Raw genomic sequence first — 18,397 nt, forward strand, 5'->3', positions numbered from 1 at the left:
AGAGCTCTCTGTCATCTCTCAGAAATATTACCCGCAGTGACTGATCTGTGCATTGACTCTCTCTTTGCTGTTTGACGCTAGCGCTCTGCCTCCTTCCACAACACAGCTCCAGCGTCAATGCTATGGCGCCCTTTTCATGCTCTCTTGATGCCTCGTCACGCCTCTGATGACGCCCTCAAAAGCAGAGTAGATGGGATACCTGTCTTTTCTTGGGCGCGAGGCAGCGCTCAGCACCCGAAAGGCGCTCACGTATAGACCGGACACCCTCATGGTGAAGACCGAGCAAGCGAAAGGCTCTGCTCGCGTCGCCTCTGTTACGTTAAGACTATACTTTCAGGGATCATTTCTATAGTCCTTGACTTGGAAATACGTTTCGAAAGTGTTGTGTCTCGCTATTCATGATGATGAGCTATAATGCTTTTCTTTGAGCGCGAATCGGACAGAGATAGAGACTTTTGTCTCTGGTCTGCTGTCATTGATGACCGTTCCTGCTCTCTGTCGGGGGGCAGGAGAAGAGAAGCATTGTCAGAGTGATAGCGCACATGTCTGTTGAAAGTCAGTGTCAACAAGGTGCACTGAGAAGCCACGCTCAGCCTAGACGTCTGATGAGTTGCTCCATTCTTCATCACAGAGCTCTCTGTCATCTCTCAGAAATATTACCCGCAGTGACTGATCTGTGCATTGACTCTCTCTTTGCTGTTTGACGCTAGCGCTCTGCCTCCTTCCACAACACAGCTCCAGCGTCAATGCTATGGCGCCCTTTTCATGCTCTCTTGATGCCTCGTCACGCCTCTGATGACGCCCTCAAAAGCAGAGTAGATGGGATACCTGTCTTTTCTTGGGCGCGAGGCAGCGCTCAGCACCCGAAAGGCACTCACGTATAGACCGGACACCCTCATGGTGAAGACCGAGCAAGCGAAAGGCTCTGCTCGCGTCGCCTCTGTTACGTTAAGACTATACTTTCAGGGATCATTTCTATAGTCCTTGACTTGGAAATACGTTTCGAAAGTGTTGTGTCTCGCTATTCATGATGATGAGCTATAATGCTTTTCTTTGGGCGCGAATCGGACAGAGATCGAGACTTTTGTCTCTGGTCTGCTGTCATTGATGACCGTTCCTGCTCTCTGTCGGGGGGCAGGAGAAGAGAAGCATTGTCAGAGTGATAGCGCACATGTCTGTTGAAAGTCAGTGTCAACAAGGTGCACTGAGAAGCCACGCTCAGCCTAGACGTCTGATGAGTTGCTCCATTCTTCATCACAGAGCTCTCTGTCATCTCTCAGAAATATTACCCGCAGTGACTGATCTGTGCATTGACTCTCTCTTTGCTGTTTGACGCTAGCGCTCTGCCTCCTTCCACAACACAGCTCCAGCGTCAATGCTATGGCGCCCTTTTCATGCTCTCTTGATGCCTCGTCACGCCTCTGATGACGCCCTCAAAAGCAGAGTAGATGGGATACCTGTCTTTTCTTGGGCGCGAGGCAGCGCTCAGCACCCGAAAGGCACTCACGTATAGACCGGACACCCTCATGGTGAAGACCGAGCAAGCGAAAGGCCCTGCTCGCGTCGCCTCTGTTACGTTAAGACTATACTTTCAGGGATCATTTCTATAGTCCTTGACTTGGAAATACGTTTCGAAAGTGTTGTGTCTCGCTATTCATGATGATGAGCTATAATGCTTTTCTTTGAGCGCGAATCGGACAGAGATCGAGACTTTTGTCTCTGGTCTGCTGTCATTGATGACCGTTCCTGCTCTCTGTCGGGGGGCAGGAGAAGAGAAGCATTGTCAGAGTGATAGCGCACATGTCTGTTGAAAGTCAGTGTCAACAAGGTGCACTGAGAAGCCACGCTCAGCCTAGATGTCTGATGAGTTGCTCCTTTCTTCATCACAGAGCTCTCTGTCATCTCTCAGAAATATTACCCGCAGTGACTGATCTGTGCATTGACTCTCTCTTTGCTGTTTGACGCTAGCGCTCTGCCTCCTTCCAAAACACAGCTCCAGCGTCAATGCTATGGCGCCCTTTTCATGCTCTCTTGATGCCTCGTCACGCCTCTGATGACGCCCTCAAAAGCAGAGTAGATGGGATACCTGTCTTTTCTTGGGCGCGAGGCAGCGCTCAGCACCCGAAAGGCACTCACGTATAGACCGGACACCCTCATGGTGAAGACCGAGCAAGCGAAAGGCCCTGCTCGCGTCGCCTCTGTTACGTTAAGACTATACTTTCAGGGATCATTTCTATAGTCCTTGACTTGGAAATACGTTTCGAAAGTGTTGTGTCTCGCTATTCATGATGATGAGCTATAATGCTTTTCTTTGAGCGCGAATCGGACAGAGATCGAGACTTTTGTCTCTGGTCTGCTGTCATTGATGACCGTTCCTGCTCTCTGTCGGGGGGCAGGAGAAGAGAAGCATTGTCAGAGTGATAGCGCACATGTCTGTTGAAAGTCAGTGTCAACAAGGTGCACTGAGAAGCCACGCTCAGCCTAGACGTCTGATGAGTTGCTCCATTCTTCATCACAGAGCTCTCTGTCATCTCTCAGAAATATTACCCGCAGTGACTGATCTGTGCATTGACTCTCTCTTTGCTGTTTGACGCTAGCGCTCTGCCTCCTTCCACAACACAGCTCCAGCGTCAATGCTATTGCGCCCTTTTCATGCTCTCTTGATGCCTCGTCACGCCTCTGATGACGCCCTCAAAAGCAGAGTAGATGGGATACCTGTCTTTTCTTGGGCGCGAGGCAGCGCTCAGCACCCGAAAGGCACTCACGTATAGACCGGACACCCTCATGGTGAAGACCGAGCAAGCGAAAGGCTCTGCTCGCGTCGCCTCTGTTACGTTAAGACTATACTTTCAGGGATCATTTCTATAGTCCTTGAGTTGGAAATACGTTTCGAAAGTGTTGTGTCTCGCTATTCATGATGATGAGCTATAATGCTTTTCTTTGAGCGCGAATCGGACAGAGATCGAGACTTTTGTCTCTGGTCTGCTGTCATTGATGACCGTTCCTGCTCTCTGTCGGGGGGCAGGAGAAGAGAAGCATTGTCAGAGTGATAGCGCACATGTCTGTTGAAAGTCAGTGTCAACAAGGTGCACTGAGAAGCCACGCTCAGCCTAGACGTCTGATGAGTTGCTCCATTCTTCATCACAGAGCTCTCTGTCATCTCTCAGAAATATTACCCGCAGTGACTGATCTGTGCATTGACTCTCTCTTTGCTGTTTGACGCTAGCGCTCTGCCTCCTTCCACAACACAGCTCCAGCGTCAATGCTATGGCGCCCTTTTCATGCTCTCTTGATGCCTCGTCACGCCTCTGATGACGCCCTCAAAAGCAGAGTAGATGGGATACCTGTCTTTTCTTGGGCGCGAGGCAGCGCGAGGCAGCGCTCAGCACCCGAAAGGCACTCACGTATAGACCGGACACCCTCATGGTGAAGACCGAGCAAGCGAAAGGCCCTGCTCGCGTCGCCTCTGTTACGTTAAGACTATACTTTCAGGGATCATTTCTATAGTCCTTGACTTGGAAATACGTTTCGAAAGTGTTGTGTCTCGCTATTCATGATGATGAGCTATAATGCTTTTCTTTGAGCGCGAATCGGACAGAGATCGAGACTTTTGTCTCTGGTCTGCTGTCATTGATGACCGTTCCTGCTCTCTGTCGGGGGGCAGGAGAAGAGAAGCATTGTCAGAGTGATAGCGCACATGTCTGTTGAAAGTCAGTGTCAACAAGGTGCACTGAGAAGCCACGCTCAGCCTAGACGTCTGATGAGTTGCTCCATTCTTCATCACAGAGCTCTCTGTCATCTCTCAGAAATATTACCCGCAGTGACTGATCTGTGCATTGACTCTCTCTTTGCTGTTTGACGCTAGCGCTCTGCCTCCTTCCACAACACAGCTCCAGCGTCAATGCTATGGCGCCCTTTTCATGCTCTCTTGATGCCTCGTCACGCCTCTGATGACGCCCTCAAAAGCAGAGTAGATGGGATACCTGTCTTTTCTTGGGCGCGAGGCAGCGCTCAGCACCCGAAAGGCGCTCACGTATAGACCGGACACCCTCATGGTGAAGACCGAGCAAGCGAAAGGCTCTGCTCGCGTCGCCTCTGTTACGTTAAGACTATACTTTCAGGGATCATTTCTATAGTCCTTGACTTGGAAATACGTTTCGAAAGTGTTGTGTCTCGCTATTCATGATGATGAGCTATAATGCTTTTCTTTGAGCGCGAATCGGACAGAGATAGAGACTTTTGTCTCTGGTCTGCTGTCATTGATGACCGTTCCTGCTCTCTGTCGGGGGGCAGGAGAAGAGAAGCATTGTCAGAGTGATAGCGCACATGTCTGTTGAAAGTCAGTGTCAACAAGGTGCACTGAGAAGCCACGCTCAGCCTAGACGTCTGATGAGTTGCTCCATTCTTCATCACAGAGCTCTCTGTCATCTCTCAGAAATATTACCCGCAGTGACTGATCTGTGCATTGACTCTCTCTTTGCTGTTTGACGCTAGCGCTCTGCCTCCTTCCACAACACAGCTCCAGCGTCAATGCTATGGCGCCCTTTTCATGCTCTCTTGATGCCTCGTCACGCCTCTGATGACGCCCTCAAAAGCAGAGTAGATGGGATACCTGTCTTTTCTTGGGCGCGAGGCAGCGCTCAGCACCCGAAAGGCGCTCACGTATAGACCGGACACCCTCATGGTGAAGACCGAGCAAGCGAAAGGCTCTGCTCGCGTCGCCTCTGTTACGTTAAGACTATACTTTCAGGGATCATTTCTATAGTCCTTGACTTGGAAATACGTTTCGAAAGTGTTGTGTCTCGCTATTCATGATGATGAGCTATAATGCTTTTCTTTGAGCGCGAATCGGACAGAGATAGAGACTTTTGTCTCTGGTCTGCTGTCATTGATGACCGTTCCTGCTCTCTGTCGGGGGGCAGGAGAAGAGAAGCATTGTCAGAGTGATAGCGCACATGTCTGTTGAAAGTCAGTGTCAACAAGGTGCACTGAGAAGCCACGCTCAGCCTAGACGTCTGATGAGTTGCTCCATTCTTCATCACAGAGCTCTCTGTCATCTCTCAGAAATATTACCCGCAGTGACTGATCTGTGCATTGACTCTCTCTTTGCTGTTTGACGCTAGCGCTCTGCCTCCTTCCACAACACAGCTCCAGCGTCAATGCTATGGCGCCCTTTTCATGCTCTCTTGATGCCTCGTCACGCCTCTGATGACGCCCTCAAAAGCAGAGTAGATGGGATACCTGTCTTTTCTTGGGCGCGAGGCAGCGCTCAGCACCCGAAAGGCACTCACGTATAGACCGGACACCCTCATGGTGAAGACCGAGCAAGCGAAAGGCTCTGCTCGCGTCGCCTCTGTTACGTTAAGACTATACTTTCAGGGATCGATCATTTCTATAGTCCTTGACTTGGAAATACGTTTCGAAAGTGTTGTGTCTCGCTATTCATGATGATGAGCTATAATGCTTTTCTTTGGGCGCGAATCGGACAGAGATCGAGACTTTTGTCTCTGGTCTGCTGTCATTGATGACCGTTCCTGCTCTCTGTCGGGGGGCAGGAGAAGAGAAGCATTGTCAGAGTGATAGCGCACATGTCTGTTGAAAGTCAGTGTCAACAAGCTGCACTGAGAAGCCACGCTCAGCCTAGACGTCTGATGAGTTGCTCCATTCTTCATCACAGAGCTCTCTGTCATCTCTCAGAAATATTACCCGCAGTGACTGATCTGTGCATTGACTCTCTCTTTGCTGTTTGACGCTAGCGCTCTGCCTCCTTCCACAACACAGCTCCAGCGTCAATGCTATGGCGCCCTTTTCATGCTCTCTTGATGCCTCGTCACGCCTCTGATGACGCCCTCAAAAGCAGAGTAGATGGGATACCTGTCTTTTCTTGGGCGCGAGGCAGCGCTCAGCACCCGAAAGGCACTCACGTATAGACCGGACACCCTCATGGTGAAGACCGAGCAAGCGAAAGGCCCTGCTCGCGTCGCCTCTGTTACGTTAAGACTATACTTTCAGGGATCATTTCTATAGTCCTTGACTTGGAAATACGTTTCGAAAGTGTTGTGTCTCGCTATTCATGATGATGAGCTATAATGCTTTTCTTTGAGCGCGAATCGGACAGAGATCGAGACTTTTGTCTCTGGTCTGCTGTCATTGATGACCGTTCCTGCTCTCTGTCGGGGGGCAGGAGAAGAGAAGCATTGTCAGAGTGATAGCGCACATGTCTGTTGAAAGTCAGTGTCAACAAGGTGCACTGAGAAGCCACGCTCAGCCTAGATGTCTGATGAGTTGCTCCTTTCTTCATCACAGAGCTCTCTGTCATCTCTCAGAAATATTACCCGCAGTGACTGATCTGTGCATTGACTCTCTCTTTGCTGTTTGACGCTAGCGCTCTGCCTCCTTCCAAAACACAGCTCCAGCGTCAATGCTATGGCGCCCTTTTCATGCTCTCTTGATGCCTCGTCACGCCTCTGATGACGCCCTCAAAAGCAGAGTAGATGGGATACCTGTCTTTTCTTGGGCGCGAGGCAGCGCTCAGCACCCGAAAGGCACTCACGTATAGACCGGACACCCTCATGGTGAAGACCGAGCAAGCGAAAGGCTCTGCTCGCGTCGCCTCTGTTACGTTAAGACTATACTTTCAGGGATCATTTCTATAGTCCTTGACTTGGAAATACGTTTTGAAAGTGTTGTGTCTCGCTATTCATGATGATGAGCTATAATGCTTTTCTTTGAGCGCGAATCGGACAGAGATCGAGACTTTTGTCTCTGGTCTGCTGTCATTGATGACCGTTCCTGCTCTCTGTCGGGGGGCAGGAGAAGAGAAGCATTGTCAGAGTGATAGCGCACATGTCTGTTGAAAGTCAGTGTCAACAAGGTGCACTGAGAAGCCACGCTCAGCCTAGACGTCTGATGAGTTGCTCCATTCTTCATCACAGAGCTCTCTGTCATCTCTCAGAAATATTACCCGCAGTGACTGATCTGTGCATTGACTCTCTCTTTGCTGTTTGACGCTAGCGCTCTGCCTCCTTCCACAACACAGCTCCAGCGTCAATGCTATGGCGCCCTTTTCATGCTCTCTTGATGCCTCGTCACGCCTCTGATGACGCCCTCAAAAGCAGAGTAGATGGGATACCTGTCTTTTCTTGGGCGCGAGGCAGCGCTCAGCACCCGAAAGGCACTCACGTATAGACCGGACACCCTCATGGTGAAGACCGAGCAAGCGAAAGGCCCTGCTCGCGTCGCCTCTGTTACGTTAAGACTATACTTTCAGGGATCGATCATTTCTATAGTCCTTGACTTGGAAATACGTTTCGAAAGTGTTGTGTCTCGCTATTCATGATGATGAGCTATAATGCTTTTCTTTGAGCGCGAATCGGACAGAGATCGAGACTTTTGTCTCTGGTCTGCTGTCATTGATGACCGTTCCTGCTCTCTGTCGGGGGGCAGGAGAAGAGAAGCATTGTCAGAGTGATAGCGCACATGTCTGTTGGAAGTCAGTGTCAACAAGGTGCACTGAGAAGCCACGCTCAGCCTAGACGTCTGATGAGTTGCTCCTTTCTTCATCGCAGAGCTCTCTGTCATCTCTCAGAAATATTACCCGCAGTGACTGATCTGTGCATTGACTCTCTCTTTGCTGTTTGACGCTAGCGCTCTGCCTCCTTCCACAACACAGCTCCAGCGTCAATGCTATGGCGCCCTTTTCATGCTCTCTTGATGCCTCGTCACGCCTCTGATGACGCCCTCAAAAGCAGAGTAGATGGGATACCTGTCTTTTCTTGGGCGCGAGGCAGCGCTCAGCACCCGAAAGGCACTCACGTATAGACCGGACACCCTCATGGTGAAGACCGAGCAAGCGAAAGGCTCTGCTCGCGTCGCCTCTGTTACGTTAAGACTATACTTTCAGGGATCATTTCTATAGTCCTTGACTTGGAAATACGTTTCGAAAGTGTTGTGTCTCGCTATTCATGATGATGAGCTATAATGCTTTTCTTTGAGCGCGAATCGGACAGAGATCGAGACTTTTGTCTCTGGTCTGCTGTCATTGATGACCGTTCCTGCTCTCTGTCGGGGGGCAGGAGAAGAGAAGCATTGTCAGAGTGATAGCGCACATGTCTGTTGAAAGTCAGTGTCAACAAGGTGCACTGAGAAGCCACGCTCAGCCTAGACGTCTGATGAGTTGCTCCATTCTTCATCACAGAGCTCTCTGTCATCTCTCAGAAATATTACCCGCAGTGACTGATCTGTGCATTGACTCTCTCTTTGCTGTTTGACGCTAGCGCTCTGCCTCCTTCCACAACACAGCTCCAGCGTCAATGCTATTGCGCCCTTTTCATGCTCTCTTGATGCCTCGTCACGCCTCTGATGACGCCCTCAAAAGCAGAGTAGATGGGATACCTGTCTTTTCTTGGGCGCGAGGCAGCGCGAGGCAGCGCTCAGCACCCGAAAGGCACTCACGTATAGACCGGACACCCTCATGGTGAAGACCGAGCAAGCGAAAGGCCCTGCTCGCGTCGCCTCTGTTACGTTAAGACTATACTTTCAGGGATCATTTCTATAGTCCTTGACTTGGAAATACGTTTCGAAAGTGTTGTGTCTCGCTATTCATGATGATGAGCTATAATGCTTTTCTTTGAGCGCGAATCGGACAGAGATCGAGACTTTTGTCTCTGGTCTGCTGTCATTGATGACCGTTCCTGCTCTCTGTCGGGGGGCAGGAGAAGAGAAGCATTGTCAGAGTGATAGCGCACATGTCTGTTGAAAGTCAGTGTCAACAAGGTGCACTGAGAAGCCACGCTCAGCCTAGACGTCTGATGAGTTGCTCCATTCTTCATCACAGAGCTCTCTGTCATCTCTCAGAAATATTACCCGCAGTGACTGATCTGTGCATTGACTCTCTCTTTGCTGTTTGACGCTAGCGCTCTGCCTCCTTCCACAACACAGCTCCAGCGTCAATGCTATGGCGCCCTTTTCATGCTCTCTTGATGCCTCGTCACGCCTCTGATGACGCCCTCAAAAGCAGAGTAGATGGGATACCTGTCTTTTCTTGGGCGCGAGGCAGCGCTCAGCACCCGAAAGGCACTCACGTAAAGACCGGACACCCTCATGGTGAAGACCGAGCAAGCGAAAGGCTCTGCTCGCGTCGCCTCTGTTACGTTAAGACTATACTTTCAGGGATCATTTCTATAGTCCTTGACTTGGAAATACGTTTCGAAAGTGTTGTGTCTCGCTATTCATGATGATGAGCTATAATGCTTTTCTTTGAGCGCGAATCGGACAGAGATCGAGACTTTTGTCTCTGGTCTGCTGTCATTGATGACCGTTCCTGCTCTCTGTCGGGGGGCAGGAGAAGAGAAGCATTGTCAGAGTGATAGCGCACATGTCTGTTGAAAGTCAGTGTCAACAAGGTGCACTGAGAAGCCACGCTCAGCCTAGACGTCTGATGAGTTGCTCCATTCTTCATCACAGAGCTCTCTGTCATCTCTCAGAAATATTACCCACAGTGACTGATCTGTGCATTGACTCTCTCTTTGCTGTTTGACGCTAGCGCTCTGCCTCCTTCCACAACACAGCTCCAGCGTCAATGCTATGGCGCCCTTTTCATGCTCTCTTGATGCCTCGTCACGCCTCTGATGACGCCCTCAAAAGCAGAGTAGATGGGATACCTGTCTTTTCTTGGGCGCGAGGCAGCGCTCAGCACCCGAAAGGCACTCACGTATAGACCGGACACCCTCATGGTGAAGACCGAGCAAGCGAAAGGCCCTGCTCGCGTCGCCTCTGTTACGTTAAGACTATACTTTCAGGGATCATTTCTATAGTCCTTGACTTGGAAATACGTTTCGAAAGTGTTGTGTCTCGCTATTCATGATGATGAGCTATAATGCTTTTCTTTGAGCGCGAATCGGACAGAGATCGAGACTTTTGTCTCTGGTCTGCTGTCATTGATGACCGTTCCTGCTCTCTGTCGGGGGGCAGGAGAAGAGAAGCATTGTCAGAGTGATAGCGCACATGTCTGTTGAAAGTCAGTGTCAACAAGGTGCACTGAGAAGCCACGCTCAGCCTAGACGTCTGATGAGTTGCTCCTTTCTTCCTCACAGAGCTCTCTGTCATCTCTCAGAAATATTACCCGCAGTGACTGATCTGTGCATTGACTCTCTCTTTGCTGTTTGACGCTAGCGCTCTGCCTCCTTCCACAACACAGCTCCAGCGTCAATGCTATGGCGCCCTTTTCATGCTCTCTTGATGCCTCGTCACGCCTCTGATGACGCCCTCAAAAGCAGAGTAGATGGGATACCTGTCTTTTCTTGGGCGCGAGGCAGCGCTCAGCACCCGAAAGGCACTCACGTATAGACCGGACACCCTCATGGTGAAGACCGAGCAAGCGAAAGGCTCTGCTCGCGTCGCCTCTGTTACGTTAAGACTATACTTTCAGGGATAATTTCTATAGTCCTTGACTTGGAAATACGTTTCGAAAGTGTTGTGTCTCGCTATTCATGATGATGAGCTATAATGCTTTTCTTTGAGCGCGAATCGGACAGAGATCGAGACTTTTGTCTCTGGTCTGCTGTCATTGATGACCGTTCCTGCTCTCTGTCGGGGGGCAGGAGAAGAGAAGCATTGTCAGAGTGATAGCGCACATGTCTGTTGAAAGTCAGTGTCAACAAGGTGCACTGAGAAGGCACGCTCAGCCTAGACGTCTGATGAGTTGCTCCATTCTTCATCACAGAGCTCTCTGTCATCTCTCAGAAATATTACCCGCAGTGACTGATCTGTGCATTGACTCTCTCTTTGCTGTTTGACGCTAGCGCTCTGCCTCCTTCCACAACACAGCTCCAGCGTCAATGCTATGGCGCCCTTTTCATGCTCTCTTGATGCCTCGTCACGCCTCTGATGACGCCCTCAAAAGCAGAGTAGATGGGATACCTGTCTTTTCTTGGGCGCGAGGCAGCGCTCAGCACCCGAAAGGCACTCACGTATAGACCGGACACCCTCATGGTGAAGACCGAGCAAGCGAAAGGCCCTGCTCGCGTCGCCTCTGTTACGTTAAGACTATACTTTCAGGGATCATTTCTATAGTCCTTGACTTGGAAATACGTTTCGAAAGTGTTGTGTCTCGCTATTCATGATGATGAGCTATAATGCTTTTCTTTGAGCGCGAATCGGACAGAGATCGAGACTTTTGTCTCTGGTCTGCTGTCATTGATGACCGTTCCTGCTCTCTGTCGGGGGGCAGGAGAAGAGAAGCATTGTCAGAGTGATAGCGCACATGTCTGTTGAAAGTCAGTGTCAACAAGGTGCACTGAGAAGCCACGCTCAGCCTAGACGTCTGATGAGTTGCTCCTTTCTTCATCGCAGAGCTCTCTGTCATCTCTCAGAAATATTACCCGCAGTGACTGATCTGTGCATTGACTCTCTCTTTGCTGTTTGACGCTAGCGCTCTGCCTCCTTCCACAACACAGCTCCAGCGTCAATGCTATGGCGCCCTTTTCATGCTCTCTTGATGCCTCGTCACGCCTCTGATGACGCCCTCAAAAGCAGAGTAGATGGGATACCTGTCTTTTCTTGGGCGCGAGGCAGCGCTCAGCACCCGAAAGGCACTCACGTATAGACCGGACACCCTCATGGTGAAGACCGAGCAAGCGAAAGGCTCTGCTCGCGTCGCCTCTGTTACGTTAAGACTATACTTTCAGGGATCATTTCTATAGTCCTTGACTTGGAAATACGTTTCGAAAGTGTTGTGTCTCGCTATTCATGATGATGAGCTATAATGCTTTTCTTTGAGCGCGAATCGGACAGAGATCGAGACTTTTGTCTCTGGTCTGCTGTCATTGATGACCGTTCCTGCTCTCTGTCGGGGGGCAGGAGAAGAGAAGCATTGTCAGAGTGATAGCGCACATGTCTGTTGAAAGTCAGTGTCAACAAGGTGCACTGAGAAGCCACGCTCAGCCTAGACGTCTGATGAGTTGCTCCATTCTTCATCACAGAGCTCTCTGTCATCTCTCAGAAATATTACCCGCAGTGACTGATCTGTGCATTGACTCTCTCTTTGCTGTTTGACGCTAGCGCTCTGCCTCCTTCCACAACACAGCTCCAGCGTCAATGCTATTGCGCCCTTTTCATGCTCTCTTGATGCCTCGTCACGCCTCTGATGACGCCCTCAAAAGCAGAGTAGATGGGATACCTGTCTTTTCTTGGGCGCGAGGCAGCGCGAGGCAGCGCTCAGCACCCGAAAGGCACTCACGTATAGACCGGACACCCTCATGGTGAAGACCGAGCAAGCGAAAGGCCCTGCTCGCGTCGCCTCTGTTACGTTAAGACTATACTTTCAGGGATCATTTCTATAGTCCTTGACTTGGAAATACGTTTCGAAAGTGTTGTGTCTCGCTATTCATGATGATGAGCTATAATGCTTTTCTTTGAGCGCGAATCGGACAGAGATCGAGACTTTTGTCTCTGGTCTGCTGTCATTGATGACCGTTCCTGCTCTCTGTCAGGGGGCAGGAGAAGAGAAGCATTGTCAGAGTGATAGCGCACATGTCTGTTGAAAGTCAGTGTCAACAAGGTGCACTGAGAAGCCACGCTCAGCCTAGACGTCTGATGAGTTGCTCCATTCTTCATCACAGAGCTCTCTGTCATCTCTCAGAAATATTACCCGCAGTGACTGATCTGTGCATTGACTCTCTCTTTGCTGTTTGACGCTAGCGCTCTGCCTCCTTCCACAACACAGCTCCAGCGTCAATGCTATGGCGCCCTTTTCATGCTCTCTTGATGCCTCGTCACGCCTCTGATGACGCCCTCAAAAGCAGAGTAGATGGGATACCTGTCTTTTCTTGGGCGCGAGGCAGCGCTCAGCACCCGAAAGGCACTCACGTAAAGACCGGACACCCTCATGGTGAAGACCGAGCAAGCGAAAGGCTCTGCTCGCGTCGCCTCTGTTACGTTAAGACTATACTTTCAGGGATCATTTCTATAGTCCTTGACTTGGAAATACGTTTCGAAAGTGTTGTGTCTCGCTATTCATGATGATGAGCTATAATGCTTTTCTTTGAGCGCGAATCGGACAGAGATCGAGACTTTTGTCTCTGGTCTGCTGTCATTGATGACCGTTCCTGCTCTCTGTCGGGGGGCAGGAGAAGAGAAGCATTGTCAGAGTGATAGCGCACATGTCTGTTGAAAGTCAGTGTCAACAAGGTGCACTGAGAAGCCACGCTCAGCCTAGACGTCTGATGAGTTGCTCCATTCTTCATCACAGAGCTCTCTGTCATCTCTCAGAAATATTACCCACAGTGACTGATCTGTGCATTGACTCTCTCTTTGCTGTTTGACGCTAGCGCTCTGCCTCCTTCCACAACACAGCTCCAGCGTCAATGCTATGGCGCCCTTTTCATGCTCTCTTGATGCCTCGTCACGCCTCTGATGACGCCCTCAAAAGCAGAGTAGATGGGATACCTGTCTTTTCTTGGGCGCGAGGCAGCGCTCAGCACCCGAAAGGCACTCACGTATAGACCGGACACCCTCATGGTGAAGACCGAGCAAGCGAAAGGCCCTGCTCGCGTCGCCTCTGTTACGTTAAGACTATACTTTCAGGGATCATTTCTATAGTCCTTGACTTGGAAATACGTTTCGAAAGTGTTGTGTCTCGCTATTCATGATGATGAGCTATAATGCTTTTCTTTGAGCGCGAATCGGACAGAGATCGAGACTTTTGTCTCTGGTCTGCTGTCATTGATGACCGTTCCTGCTCTCTGTCGGGGGGCAGGAGAAGAGAAGCATTGTCAGAGTGATAGCGCACATGTCTGTTGAAAGTCAGTGTCAACAAGGTGCACTGAGAAGCCACGCTCAGCCTAGACGTCTGATGAGTTGCTCCTTTCTTCCTCACAGAGCTCTCTGTCATCTCTCAGAAATATTACCCGCAGTGACTGATCTGTGCATTGACTCTCTCTTTGCTGTTTGACGCTAGCGCTCTGCCTCCTTCCACAACACAGCTCCAGCGTCAATGCTATGGCGCCCTTTTCATGCTCTCTTGATGCCTCGTCACGCCTCTGATGACGCCCTCAAAAGCAGAGTAGATGGGATACCTGTCTTTTCTTGGGCGCGAGGCAGCGCTCAGCACCCGAAAGGCACTCACGTATAGACCGGACACCCTCATGGTGAAGACCGAGCAAGCGAAAGGCTCTGCTCGCGTCGCCTCTGTTACGTTAAGACTATACTTTCAGGGATCATTTCTATAGTCCTTGACTTGGAAATACGTTTCGAAAGTGTTGTGTCTCGCTATTCATGATGATGAGCTATAATGCTTTTCTTTGAGCGCGAATCGGACAGAGATCGAGACTTTTGTCTCTGGTCTGCTGTCATTGATGACCGTTCCTGCTCTCTGTCGGGGGGCAGGAGAAGAGAAGCATTGTCAGAGTGATAGCGCACATGTCTGTTGAAAGTCAGTGTCAACAAGGTGCACTGAGAAGGCACGCTCAGCCTAGACGTCTGATGAGTTGCTCCATTCTTCATCACAGAGCTCTCTGTCATCTCTCAGAAATATTACCCGCAGTGACTGATCTGTGCATTGACTCTCTCTTTGCTGTTTGACGCTAGCGCTCTGCCTCCTTCCACAACACAGCTCCAGCGTCAATGCTATGGCGCCCTTTTCATGCTCTCTTGATGCCTCGTCACGCCTCTGATGACGCCCTCAAAAGCAGAGTAGATGGGATACCTGTCTTTTCTTGGGCGCGAGGCAGCGCTCAGCACCCGAAAGGCACTCACGTATAGACCGGACACCCTCATGGTGAAGACCGAGCAAGCGAAAGGCCCTGCTCGCGTCGCCTCTGTTACGTTAAGACTATACTTTCAGGGATCATTTCTATAGTCCTTGACTTGGAAATACGTTTCGAAAGTGTTGTGTCTCGCTATTCATGATGATGAGCTATAATGCTTTTCTTTGAGCGCGAATCGGACAGAGATCGAGACTTTTGTCTCTGGTCTGCTGTCATTGATGACCGTTCCTGCTCTCTGTCGGGGGGCAGGAGAAGAGAAGCATTGTCAGAGTGATAGCGCACATGTCTGTTGAAAGTCAGTGTCAACAAGGTGCACTGAGAAGCCACGCTCAGCCTAGATGTCTGATGAGTTGCTCCTTTCTTCATCACAGAGCTCTCTGTCATCTCTCAGAAATATTACCCGCAGTGACTGATCTGTGCATTGACTCTCTCTTTGCTGTTTGACGCTAGCGCTCTGCCTCCTTCCACAACACAGCTCCAGCGTCAATGCTATGGCGCCCTTTTCATGCTTTCTTGATGCCTCGTCACGCCTCTGATGACGCCCTCAAAAGCAGAGTAGATGGGATACCTGTCTTTTCTTGGGCGCGAGGCAGCGCTCAGCACCCGAAAGGCACTCACGTATAGACCGGACACCCTCATGGTGAAGACCGAGCAAGCGAAAGGCCCTGCTCGCGTCGCCTCTGTTACGTTAAGACTATACTTTCAGGGATCGATCATTTCTATAGTCCTTGACTTGGAAATACGTTTCGAAAGTGTTGTGTCTCGCTATTCATGATGATGAGCTATAATGCTTTTCTTTGAGCGCGAATCGGACAGAGATCGAGACTTTTGTCTCTGGTCTGCTGTCATTGATGACCGTTCCTGCTCTCTGTCGGGGGGCAGGAGAAGAGAAGCATTGTCAGAGTGATAGCGCACATGTCTGTTGAAAGTCAGTGTCAACAAGGTGCACTGAGAAGCCACGCTCAGCCTAGACGTCTGATGAGTTGCTCCATTCTTCATCACAGAGCTCTCTGTCATCTCTCAGAAATATTACCCGCAGTGACTGATCTGTGCATTGACTCTCTCTTTGCTGTTTGACGCTAGCGCTCTGCCTCCTTCCACAACACAGCTCCAGCGTCAATGCTATTGCGCCCTTTTCATGCTCTCTTGATGCCTCGTCACGCCTCTGATGACGCCCTCAAAAGCAGAGTAGATGGGATACCTGTCTTTTCTTGGGCGCGAGGCAGCGCTCAGCACCCGAAAGGCACTCACGTATAGACCGGACACCCTCATGGTGAAGACCGAGCAAGCGAAAGGCTCTGCTCGCGTCGCCTCTGTTACGTTAAGACTATACTTTCAGGGATCATTTCTATAGTCCTTGACTTGGAAATACGTTTCGAAAGTGTTGTGTCTCGCTATTCATGATGATGAGCTATAATGCTTTTCTTTGAGCGCGAATCGGACAGAGATCGAGACTTTTGTCTCTGGTCTGCTGTCATTGATGACCGTTCCTGCTCTCTGTCGGGGGGCAGGAGAAGAGAAGCATTGTCAGAGTGATAGCGCACATGTCTGTTGAAAGTCAGTGTCAACAAGGTGCACTGAGAAGCCACGCTCAGCCTAGACGTCTGATGAGTTGCTCCATTCTTCATCACAGAGCTCTCTGTCATCTCTCAGAAATATTACCCGCAGTGACTGATCTGTGCATTGACTCTCTCTTTGCTGTTTGACGCTAGCGCTCTGCCTCCTTCCACAACACAGCTCCAGCGTCAATGCTATGGCGCCCTTTTCATGCTCTCTTGATGCCTCGTCACGCCTCTGATGACGCCCTCAAAAGCAGAGTAGATGGGATACCTGTCTTTTCTTGGGCGCGAGGCAGCGCTCAGCACCCGAAAGGCGCTCACGTATAGACCGGACACCCTCATGGTGAAGACCGAGCAAGCGAAAGGCTCTGCTCGCGTCGCCTCTGTTACGTTAAGACTATACTTTCAGGGATCGATCATTTCTATAGTCCTTGACTTGGAAATACGTTTCGAAAGTGTTGTGTCTCGCTATTCATGATGATGAGCTATAATGCTTTTCTTTGAGCGCGAATCGGACAGAGATAGAGACTTTTGTCTCTGGTCTGCTGTCATTGATGACCGTTCCTGCTCTCTGTCGGGGGGCAGGAGAAGAGAAGCATTGTCAGAGTGATAGCGCACATGTCTGTTGAAAGTCAGTGTCAACAAGGTGCACTGAGAAGCCACACTCAGCCTAGACGTCTGATGAGTTGCTCCATTCTTCATCACAGAGCTCTCTGTCATCTCTCAGAAATATTACCCGCAGTGACTGATCTGTGCATTGACTCTCTCTTTGCTGTTTGACGCTAGCGCTCTGCCTCCTTCCACAACACAGCTCCAGCGTCAATGCTATGGCGCCCTTTTCATGCTCTCTTGATGCCTCGTCACGCCTCTGATGACGCCCTCAAAAGCAGAGTAGATGGGATACCTGTCTTTTCTTGGGCGCGAGGCAGCGCTCAGCACCCGAAAGGCGCTCACGTATAGACCGGACACCCTCATGGTGAAGACCGAGCAAGCGAAAGGCTCTGCTCGCGTCGCCTCTGTTACGTTAAGACTATACTTTCAGGGATCATTTCTATAGTCCTTGACTTGGAAATACGTTTCGAAAGTGTTGTGTCTCGCTATTCATGATGATGAGCTATAATGCTTTTCTTTGAGCGCGAATCGGACAGAGATAGAGACTTTTGTCTCTGGTCTGCTGTCATTGATGACCGTTCCTGCTCTCTGTCGGGGGGCAGGAGAAGAGAAGCATTGTCAGAGTGATAGCGCACATGTCTGTTGAAAGTCAGTGTCAACAAGGTGCACTGAGAAGCCACGCTCAGCCTAGACGTCTGATGAGTTGCTCCATTCTTCATCACAGAGCTCTCTGTCATCTCTCAGAAATATTACCCGCAGTGACTGATCTGTGCATTGACTCTCTCTTTGCTGTTTGACGCTAGCGCTCTGCCTCCTTCCACAACACAGCTCCAGCGTCAATGCTATGGCGCCCTTTTCATGCTCTCTTGATGCCTCGTCACGCCTCTGATGACGCCCTCAAAAGCAGAGTAGATGGGATACCTGTCTTTTCTTGGGCGCGAGGCAGCGCTCAGCACCCGAAAGGCACTCACGTATAGACCGGACACCCTCATGGTGAAGACCGAGCAAGCGAAAGGCTCTGCTCGCGTCGCCTCTGTTACGTTAAGACTATACTTTCAGGGATCATTTCTATAGTCCTTGACTTGGAAATACGTTTCGAAAGTGTTGTGTCTCGCTATTCATGATGATGAGCTATAATGCTTTTCTTTGGGCGCGAATCGGACAGAGATCGAGACTTTTGTCTCTGGTCTGCTGTCATTGATGACCGTTCCTGCTCTCTGTCGGGGGGCAGGAGAAGAGAAGCATTGTCAGAGTGATAGCGCACATGTCTGTTGAAAGTCAGTGTCAACAAGGTGCACTGAGAAGCCACGCTCAGCCTAGACGTCTGATGAGTTGCTCCATTCTTCATCACAGAGCTCTCTGTCATCTCTCAGAAATATTACCCGCAGTGACTGATCTGTGCATTGACTCTCTCTTTGCTGTTTGACGCTAGCGCTCTGCCTCCTTCCACAACACAGCTCC

At 50.3% G+C, this 18,397-nt stretch overlaps 29 non-coding genes across 29 annotated transcripts; all 29 read left to right on the forward strand.

Moving 5' to 3' along the window:
- The first annotated feature begins 321 nt into the window (after positions 1-321).
- LOC143128231 (small nucleolar RNA U3) lies at positions 322-535 on the forward strand. The gene has a single exon (XR_012987899.1). It is a non-coding gene; the product is annotated as a small nucleolar RNA U3 (small nucleolar RNA).
- Positions 536-950: 415 nt separating this feature from the next.
- LOC143128199 (small nucleolar RNA U3) lies at positions 951-1,164 on the forward strand. Its single transcript, XR_012987869.1, has one exon. It is a non-coding gene; the product is annotated as a small nucleolar RNA U3 (small nucleolar RNA).
- A 415-nt stretch (positions 1,165-1,579) lies between these two features.
- LOC143128307 (small nucleolar RNA U3) lies at positions 1,580-1,793 on the forward strand. Its single transcript, XR_012987956.1, has one exon. It is a non-coding gene; the product is annotated as a small nucleolar RNA U3 (small nucleolar RNA).
- A 415-nt stretch (positions 1,794-2,208) lies between these two features.
- LOC143128308 (small nucleolar RNA U3) lies at positions 2,209-2,422 on the forward strand. The gene has a single exon (XR_012987957.1). It is a non-coding gene; the product is annotated as a small nucleolar RNA U3 (small nucleolar RNA).
- Positions 2,423-2,837: 415 nt separating this feature from the next.
- Positions 2,838-3,051, forward strand: LOC143128210 (small nucleolar RNA U3). The gene has a single exon (XR_012987879.1). It is a non-coding gene; the product is annotated as a small nucleolar RNA U3 (small nucleolar RNA).
- Positions 3,052-3,476: 425 nt separating this feature from the next.
- On the forward strand, positions 3,477-3,690 carry LOC143128309 (small nucleolar RNA U3). The gene has a single exon (XR_012987958.1). It is a non-coding gene; the product is annotated as a small nucleolar RNA U3 (small nucleolar RNA).
- A 415-nt stretch (positions 3,691-4,105) lies between these two features.
- On the forward strand, positions 4,106-4,319 carry LOC143128243 (small nucleolar RNA U3). Its single transcript, XR_012987911.1, has one exon. It is a non-coding gene; the product is annotated as a small nucleolar RNA U3 (small nucleolar RNA).
- A 415-nt stretch (positions 4,320-4,734) lies between these two features.
- Positions 4,735-4,948, forward strand: LOC143128255 (small nucleolar RNA U3). The gene has a single exon (XR_012987923.1). It is a non-coding gene; the product is annotated as a small nucleolar RNA U3 (small nucleolar RNA).
- A 415-nt stretch (positions 4,949-5,363) lies between these two features.
- Positions 5,364-5,581, forward strand: LOC143128224 (small nucleolar RNA U3). Its single transcript, XR_012987893.1, has one exon. It is a non-coding gene; the product is annotated as a small nucleolar RNA U3 (small nucleolar RNA).
- Positions 5,582-5,996: 415 nt separating this feature from the next.
- Positions 5,997-6,210, forward strand: LOC143128310 (small nucleolar RNA U3). The gene has a single exon (XR_012987959.1). It is a non-coding gene; the product is annotated as a small nucleolar RNA U3 (small nucleolar RNA).
- A 415-nt stretch (positions 6,211-6,625) lies between these two features.
- Positions 6,626-6,839, forward strand: LOC143128180 (small nucleolar RNA U3). The gene has a single exon (XR_012987852.1). It is a non-coding gene; the product is annotated as a small nucleolar RNA U3 (small nucleolar RNA).
- Positions 6,840-7,254: 415 nt separating this feature from the next.
- Positions 7,255-7,472, forward strand: LOC143128216 (small nucleolar RNA U3). Its single transcript, XR_012987884.1, has one exon. It is a non-coding gene; the product is annotated as a small nucleolar RNA U3 (small nucleolar RNA).
- A 415-nt stretch (positions 7,473-7,887) lies between these two features.
- On the forward strand, positions 7,888-8,101 carry LOC143128311 (small nucleolar RNA U3). Its single transcript, XR_012987960.1, has one exon. It is a non-coding gene; the product is annotated as a small nucleolar RNA U3 (small nucleolar RNA).
- A 425-nt stretch (positions 8,102-8,526) lies between these two features.
- Positions 8,527-8,740, forward strand: LOC143128313 (small nucleolar RNA U3). The gene has a single exon (XR_012987961.1). It is a non-coding gene; the product is annotated as a small nucleolar RNA U3 (small nucleolar RNA).
- A 415-nt stretch (positions 8,741-9,155) lies between these two features.
- On the forward strand, positions 9,156-9,369 carry LOC143128314 (small nucleolar RNA U3). The gene has a single exon (XR_012987962.1). It is a non-coding gene; the product is annotated as a small nucleolar RNA U3 (small nucleolar RNA).
- Positions 9,370-9,784: 415 nt separating this feature from the next.
- Positions 9,785-9,998, forward strand: LOC143128315 (small nucleolar RNA U3). Its single transcript, XR_012987963.1, has one exon. It is a non-coding gene; the product is annotated as a small nucleolar RNA U3 (small nucleolar RNA).
- Positions 9,999-10,413: 415 nt separating this feature from the next.
- On the forward strand, positions 10,414-10,627 carry LOC143128202 (small nucleolar RNA U3). The gene has a single exon (XR_012987872.1). It is a non-coding gene; the product is annotated as a small nucleolar RNA U3 (small nucleolar RNA).
- Positions 10,628-11,042: 415 nt separating this feature from the next.
- LOC143128316 (small nucleolar RNA U3) lies at positions 11,043-11,256 on the forward strand. The gene has a single exon (XR_012987964.1). It is a non-coding gene; the product is annotated as a small nucleolar RNA U3 (small nucleolar RNA).
- A 415-nt stretch (positions 11,257-11,671) lies between these two features.
- LOC143128317 (small nucleolar RNA U3) lies at positions 11,672-11,885 on the forward strand. Its single transcript, XR_012987965.1, has one exon. It is a non-coding gene; the product is annotated as a small nucleolar RNA U3 (small nucleolar RNA).
- Positions 11,886-12,310: 425 nt separating this feature from the next.
- On the forward strand, positions 12,311-12,524 carry LOC143128301 (small nucleolar RNA U3). Its single transcript, XR_012987950.1, has one exon. It is a non-coding gene; the product is annotated as a small nucleolar RNA U3 (small nucleolar RNA).
- A 415-nt stretch (positions 12,525-12,939) lies between these two features.
- Positions 12,940-13,153, forward strand: LOC143128318 (small nucleolar RNA U3). Its single transcript, XR_012987966.1, has one exon. It is a non-coding gene; the product is annotated as a small nucleolar RNA U3 (small nucleolar RNA).
- Positions 13,154-13,568: 415 nt separating this feature from the next.
- On the forward strand, positions 13,569-13,782 carry LOC143128319 (small nucleolar RNA U3). The gene has a single exon (XR_012987967.1). It is a non-coding gene; the product is annotated as a small nucleolar RNA U3 (small nucleolar RNA).
- Positions 13,783-14,197: 415 nt separating this feature from the next.
- Positions 14,198-14,411, forward strand: LOC143128320 (small nucleolar RNA U3). Its single transcript, XR_012987968.1, has one exon. It is a non-coding gene; the product is annotated as a small nucleolar RNA U3 (small nucleolar RNA).
- A 415-nt stretch (positions 14,412-14,826) lies between these two features.
- LOC143128321 (small nucleolar RNA U3) lies at positions 14,827-15,040 on the forward strand. The gene has a single exon (XR_012987969.1). It is a non-coding gene; the product is annotated as a small nucleolar RNA U3 (small nucleolar RNA).
- Positions 15,041-15,455: 415 nt separating this feature from the next.
- LOC143128217 (small nucleolar RNA U3) lies at positions 15,456-15,673 on the forward strand. The gene has a single exon (XR_012987885.1). It is a non-coding gene; the product is annotated as a small nucleolar RNA U3 (small nucleolar RNA).
- Positions 15,674-16,088: 415 nt separating this feature from the next.
- On the forward strand, positions 16,089-16,302 carry LOC143128322 (small nucleolar RNA U3). The gene has a single exon (XR_012987970.1). It is a non-coding gene; the product is annotated as a small nucleolar RNA U3 (small nucleolar RNA).
- Positions 16,303-16,717: 415 nt separating this feature from the next.
- Positions 16,718-16,935, forward strand: LOC143128213 (small nucleolar RNA U3). The gene has a single exon (XR_012987882.1). It is a non-coding gene; the product is annotated as a small nucleolar RNA U3 (small nucleolar RNA).
- Positions 16,936-17,350: 415 nt separating this feature from the next.
- LOC143128267 (small nucleolar RNA U3) lies at positions 17,351-17,564 on the forward strand. Its single transcript, XR_012987935.1, has one exon. It is a non-coding gene; the product is annotated as a small nucleolar RNA U3 (small nucleolar RNA).
- A 415-nt stretch (positions 17,565-17,979) lies between these two features.
- On the forward strand, positions 17,980-18,193 carry LOC143128200 (small nucleolar RNA U3). The gene has a single exon (XR_012987870.1). It is a non-coding gene; the product is annotated as a small nucleolar RNA U3 (small nucleolar RNA).
- Positions 18,194-18,397: the final 204 nt, after the last annotated feature.

Source organism: Alosa pseudoharengus, unplaced genomic scaffold, assembly GCF_046254945.1.
Source record: "Alosa pseudoharengus isolate Yale_2024_CS ecotype anadromous, Long Island Sound unplaced genomic scaffold, YU_APseudo_1.1 YU_APseudo_1.1_scf_17, whole genome shotgun sequence".
NCBI classification, from domain to species: Eukaryota; Metazoa; Chordata; class Actinopteri; order Clupeiformes; family Clupeidae; genus Alosa; species Alosa pseudoharengus.